Raw genomic sequence first — 5,817 nt, 5'->3', positions numbered from 1 at the left:
ACAAATCTGATGGGTCTTCTGCTGCTTTGATCATTTGGTTATTTTGTCTGATATGATGAAATCTCAGAGGAAGCTTGAATGAATTTCCATCCTTCACTGAGTTTTTTTTCTAAAATAATTGCTTCATAGTGGTTCTTGAACACCCTCATGCTTTCACTCAAAATAATACAATGTGCATGTTAAAAGAGACCTTAGGGATCATTAGTCCTCCCCCTGGTCATTTTGAAGAAAGCAGGAGGTCATTGAAAAGACAAGAAAGAAAGACCAAAATGGATGTTGGGAGAGACTCTGAAACTTGCTCTTGAATGTAGAGTAGTGTTATGGATTGAATTGGGTCCCCCAAAAATATATGTATCGATTTGGCTAGGCCATGATTCCCAGTATTGCATGATTGTCCACCATTTTGTCAACTGATGTAATTTTCCTATGTGTTGTAAATCCTATCTCCATGATGTTAATGAGATGAATTAGTGGCAGTTATGTAAATGAGGCAGGACTCAACCTACAAGATTGGATTGTGTCTTAAGTCAATCTCTTTTGAGATATAAAAGAGAGAAGCAAGCAGAGAGACAGGGGGACCTCATACCACCAAGAAAGCAGCACCGGGAGCAGAGCTCGTCCTTTGAACCCTGAGTTCCTGCACAGAGAATCTCCGAGGCCAGGGAAAGATTGATAACAAGGACCTGTCTCCAGAGCTGTCTGAGACAGAAAGACTTTCCCTGAATTCAGGCTTCTAGCCTACTAGACTGTGAGAGAATAAATTTCTCTTTGTTAAAGCCATCCACTTGTGGTATTTCTGTTATAGCAGAATAGAAAATTAAGACAAGTAGCTAAAGCGAAAGGAAGAAATGATGAAGTAAAAGAAGTGAACAGAAGGTTTCAAAGGGTAGCTCAAGAAGACAAAGTCAAGTATTATAGTGAAATGTGCAAAGACCTGGAGATAAAAAAACCAAAAAGGAAGAACACACTTGGCATTTCTGAAACCGAAAGAAGTGAAGAAAAAATTCAAGCCTTAAGTTGCAATATTGAAGGATTTTATGGGAAAATATTAAACAACACAAGAAGCATCAAAAAAAGGTGGAAGGAATACATAGAGTCACTGTACCAAAAAGAATTAGTGGCTGTTCAAACATTTCAGGAGATAGTATACGATCAAGAACCGATGGTACTGAAGGAAGAGGTCCAAAAGCACCGGCGAAAACAAGGCCCCAGGAACTGATGGGATACCAACCGAGACGTCTCAACAAACGGATGCAGCACTGGAAGTGCTCACTCGTCTATGCCAAGAAATTCGGAAGATGGCTACCTGGCCAACCGACTGGCAGAGATCCATATCTGTGCCCATTCCAAAGAAAGGTGATCCTGCAAAATGCGGAAATTATCAAACAATATCATTAATATTACACACAAGTAAAATTTTGCTGAAGATGATTCAAAAATGGTTTCGGCAGTACATCGGCAGGGAACAGCCAGAAATTTAAGCCTGATTCAGAGGAGGATGTGGAACAAGGGATATAACTGCTGATGTCAGGTGAATCCTGGCTGAAAGCGGAGACTACCAGAAAGATGTTTACCTGTGTGTTATTGACTATGCAAAGGCACTCAACTGTGTGGATCATAACAAATTATAGATAGCATTGCTAGGAATGGGAATTCCAGAACACTGAATTGTGCTCATGAAGAACCTGTACAGAGACCAAGAGGCAGTCATTCAAACAGCACAAGGGGATACCGCATGGTTTAAAGTCAGGAAAGGTGTGCATCAGCGTTGTATCCTTTCACCATACTTATTCAATCTGTATGCTGAGCAAATAATCCGAGAAGCTGGACTGTATGAAGAAGAACAGGGCATCAGGGTCAGAGGAAGACTCATTAACAACCTTCAATACGCAGGTGACACAACCTTGCTTGCTGAAAGAGGACTTGAAGCACTTACTGATGAATATCAGAGACTACATCCTTTGGGGTGGATTGTACTTCAGCATAAAGAAAACAAAAATCCTCACAACTGAACCAATAAGCAACATCATGATAATCAGTAGAAAATATTGAATTTATCAAGGATTTTATTTTAGTTGAAGCCACAATTAACACCCCCCGTAGAAACACCAGTGAAGAAATCAAAAGACATTGCATTGGGTAAATGTGGTAAAAAAAAAAAAAACTTTTTGAAATGCTAAAAAGCAAAGATGTCAGTTCAAAGGTTAAGATCTGCTAAAACATACGTAAATTAGAATTACACAACAAATTAAATTAAAGGACTGATGTATCTAAAGTACAACAGCAACTACAGTTAAGAGCAAAAGTTTTGTAAAGCAGTCTGTCTTTTGATACTTTGTAAGCCTTGCAAAAGCAAGGCCTCAAAAAATTAGTTACTAACTCAGATTTGTTCCTCTCCACGGAAATCTTTAGTAAAAGGCGAAAGATTTATACGATTTGAAGAGAAACCAGAGTATACCCAGCTCCTGGGGCACACAGTGGGTGAGTAATTGGAACTCCTAGAACAGCAATGGTTACGATATACCCACAAGCAATTTGTGACTTCTGCCTTTGTCCCAGACAGTTCTAAAGAGCAATCTCATTTTGGGTGGAAAAAAGGTCGAAGGAAAAAAAAGCGACACTAGTAGTTTTAAAGTAAAAATTGCTCTGTGTGCAGTGTATTGTGGGTATGCAAATGAGTCGCTGAGTCACCAACCTGCAGAATCTGGAAACACCTCAAGTAGTTCATTAGTTTTCATGAGAGGTCTGGGGCTACCACCAGGGGGCAGAGCAGAGGCCAGAATTACAGGGATAATGGAGTTGCTGGATTCAACCAGAAAAAGTCTGTTTTATAATTGGTGCTCCAAGTAAAACTTTCTTCTGAATTAAAAAATAATAATAATAAAAAGACTTGAAAATAGTTGTCTTCATTTGTTCAGTCAACAAAAACGTGTGGAACCCTGTGGCCCTCTGTCAAACCTTGTGCTGCACCATAGGAGACAGGCATGTGTGATGAATACTCATTACAGAATGTCTGGTAACACATGGGCCAAACATTAAAGGATCCATAGACCATAGGGTGGTGAGGGCGTTCTAGGCAGAGAGGCAGCATAGCAGTGTGAGCCAGGGTAGAGAGAGGGTAAGTGGCTAAATGGCCAGGCCTAGATCTCCACGTGCCTTCAGTGTCTAGCTAAGAGTTTGGATTCACCTTGAGGACAATGGGGAGTCATTAAAGAGTTTTAAACCAGAATAATATGATCAGATTAGTGTTTCAAAGCAGCATCAGCACCCCCTGGTTTGCTATTGTCAGCTGCCATTGAGTAGGCCCCAAACTCATGGTGACCCCATACACAATAGAACAGAACACTGCCTGGTCCTGAGCCATCCGCATAATCAATTGCGGATCTTTCTTCCTAGTCTGTCTTAGTCTGGAAGCTGCACCGAAACCTGGTCAGTACCACAGCAACACAAAGCCTCCAGTGAAAGACAGGTGGTGGCTGCACACGGGGTGTACTTGCCAGGAATTGAATCTGGGTCTTCTGCACAGAGGGAGAGGAGTTTATCACTGAACCACCAATGACCTCATCACCTGTGTTCTTGTTAGAAATGAAAATCCTTGGGCCCCACTCCAGATGGACTGAACCAGTGGTGGGGCCCAGCAATGTGACTTTTAACAGGTCCTCCAAGTGATTCTGATTCAGGCTGTGTTAAGAACCACTGTTGGACTACCATTCTGGCAAAAGTATAGAGAGTTACAGAGAGCAAGAAGTTTGGTAGACAATTTAGGAACGGGAGCAGTAAAGCCAGATGGAAATAAATGGTGGCCTGAACAAAGGATGGCCTGGTTTGCACAGAGAAATTGTGTAAAGGGAGAGAGAAAAAGTCTAGGATAGGCTTCTGCAAGGGGGGGAGCACACGTGAAGAAAATTAGGAGGTGCCAGGGAGGCAGGAGGAAAGCCAGACAGCACAGAAACCAAGGGCAGAAAAGAAGCTTCAAGAAGGGGGTGTTCAGTTGTGTCACCTATCAAGGAGAAGTCAAGTAAAATGGGTCCACTGGATTTAACAGTGGGGAGGTCACTGGCGACCTTGGCCAGAGCTGTCTCCAGAGTGGGAGGTGATGGAAGCTCAACGGCAGGGAGTTGATGAGTGAGTGAGGGAAAGATGGAGAATGGGGGCAGGAGAGGGTAGGCAACTCTTTCAAAGAGAATTTTGACTGTGAAAGATTGAAGAGAAACTACAGCTAGAAAAGCATGGGTTAAAGGTGGTTGTTCTTTTTCCTTTGGTTACTATTAAAAGAGTGTTGAACATGTTTACACTGATCAGAAGGAGGCATAAGGGAGGGAAAAGGAAATAAATGACAGATTGGGGATAGGGGGGTGGAGCGGGCAAGGAGATGGTGGTTGGTTTTAGGTGAGAGGAAGGACCTCGACTCCACGGTGACGTAAGGGAAGGAGAAGGCGGTGTGCAGGTAACGGTTCCACCACAGTGACGACCATTTTAGAGCCATTCCTCCATCATTTCATTCCCCTTTCTGCAGTCCCTACTCTTGCCCCTCTTTCCCTCCCTCTTCCTCAGCCGGCGAGGCCCCAACCCTCTGCCTTTTCAGAGTCTGCTCTGTGGCACCTAAACTCTTGGGAAAATCAGACCACTGTGCCAAACCTCTGTTGGAGGCCTCAATATTATGTACTCGATATGTGTCTAGTTGACTCCGCTTCCCATGTTTTATACCTTCTTGTCTTGCTGAAACCCTCCTGCACCTCCTGGCCCACTCTTGGTCTCAGCTAATGACCTCAAAAGATTTTATTGAGAAAGCAAAAGCTATTTCCCTTATCTGTTTTAAAAATAAATAAAACCAGCTTTGTAAGACTGCCTTTGTATCTCCGCTCCCCCACCTCATTTGTGTGTGCTCTCTCTCTCTCTCAGTGACTGCTATTCTGAAGTGGGCGTGTCCTCCATCCACAAACAACATTGGTCTTATGTTTTTTAAATTTATGTAAATAATACCTTGGAGTCCCTGGGTGGCACATCTAAGTGCTCGGCTACTAACCAAAAGGTTGGTGGTTCATATCAATCGAGAAACACCTTGGAAGAAAGGTCTGGCAATCTACTTCAGAAAGATCACAGCCACTGGAAACCCTATGGAGCACATGGGATCACCATGAGTCAGAATCTACTTGAAGGCAACTGGTAACTGGTTAAATAATATCATACCTTAGCCCCAACATTTATGTTTTCAAGATTTATTTCTGCTGATGTCTATAGATTTAGTTCCAATTCATCCATTTTATCTGCTGTATAATATTCCACTGCTTGCATACACCACAATGCCTGGAATGTAAAAACCTCCAGAATGCTAAACAAAAGGACAATACATTGACATTGGTATGAAAAAACTCTTTCCAGTTCTCATATATTCATATAAACAAGGTTTCTCAGATTCCTCATTCATAAAAACAAAAAAAAGGGATAGAATTTATAAATGAACTCTGTTTCATTCTAGGTGAACCGACTGAGAAATAAAACAGCTTGTCTATCTCATTGATAGATGCATTTCCAATAAGCTTTTACTTTTTAGGTTGAAAACTCTTTGTAATTTTGATCAGCCATGTACAAAAAATAATTGCAGTAATAATTAAATCCAGAAAATACGTCTCGACACTCAAAGACTTATGGTCATAAGAAATCTTTTTAAAGATAGATACACGTGGACATCTTTTCATGTTTGTTGGCAATTCCAGTTTACTGTTCTGAAAACCTCTTATTCAGATCTTTTGTGTGTTTAAAAATTGTTTCTTTTGTTTACTTATAGAAGTTCTTACTCTTTAATGCTTGAAACTA

At 41.5% G+C, this 5,817-nt stretch overlaps 1 non-coding gene across 1 annotated transcript; it reads right to left on the bottom strand.

The window, feature by feature from the left end:
• Positions 1-2,340: 2,340 nt before the first annotated feature.
• Positions 2,341-2,456, bottom strand: LOC111750637 (U5 spliceosomal RNA). The gene has a single exon (XR_002785740.1). It is a non-coding gene; the product is annotated as a U5 spliceosomal RNA (small nuclear RNA).
• Positions 2,457-5,817: the final 3,361 nt, after the last annotated feature.

The sequence above is a fragment of the Loxodonta africana genome, chromosome 22 (genome assembly GCF_030014295.1).
Source record: "Loxodonta africana isolate mLoxAfr1 chromosome 22, mLoxAfr1.hap2, whole genome shotgun sequence".
Taxonomy (NCBI): Eukaryota; Metazoa; Chordata; class Mammalia; order Proboscidea; family Elephantidae; genus Loxodonta; species Loxodonta africana.
This window is presented reverse-complemented; position numbering and strand designations above follow the sequence as displayed.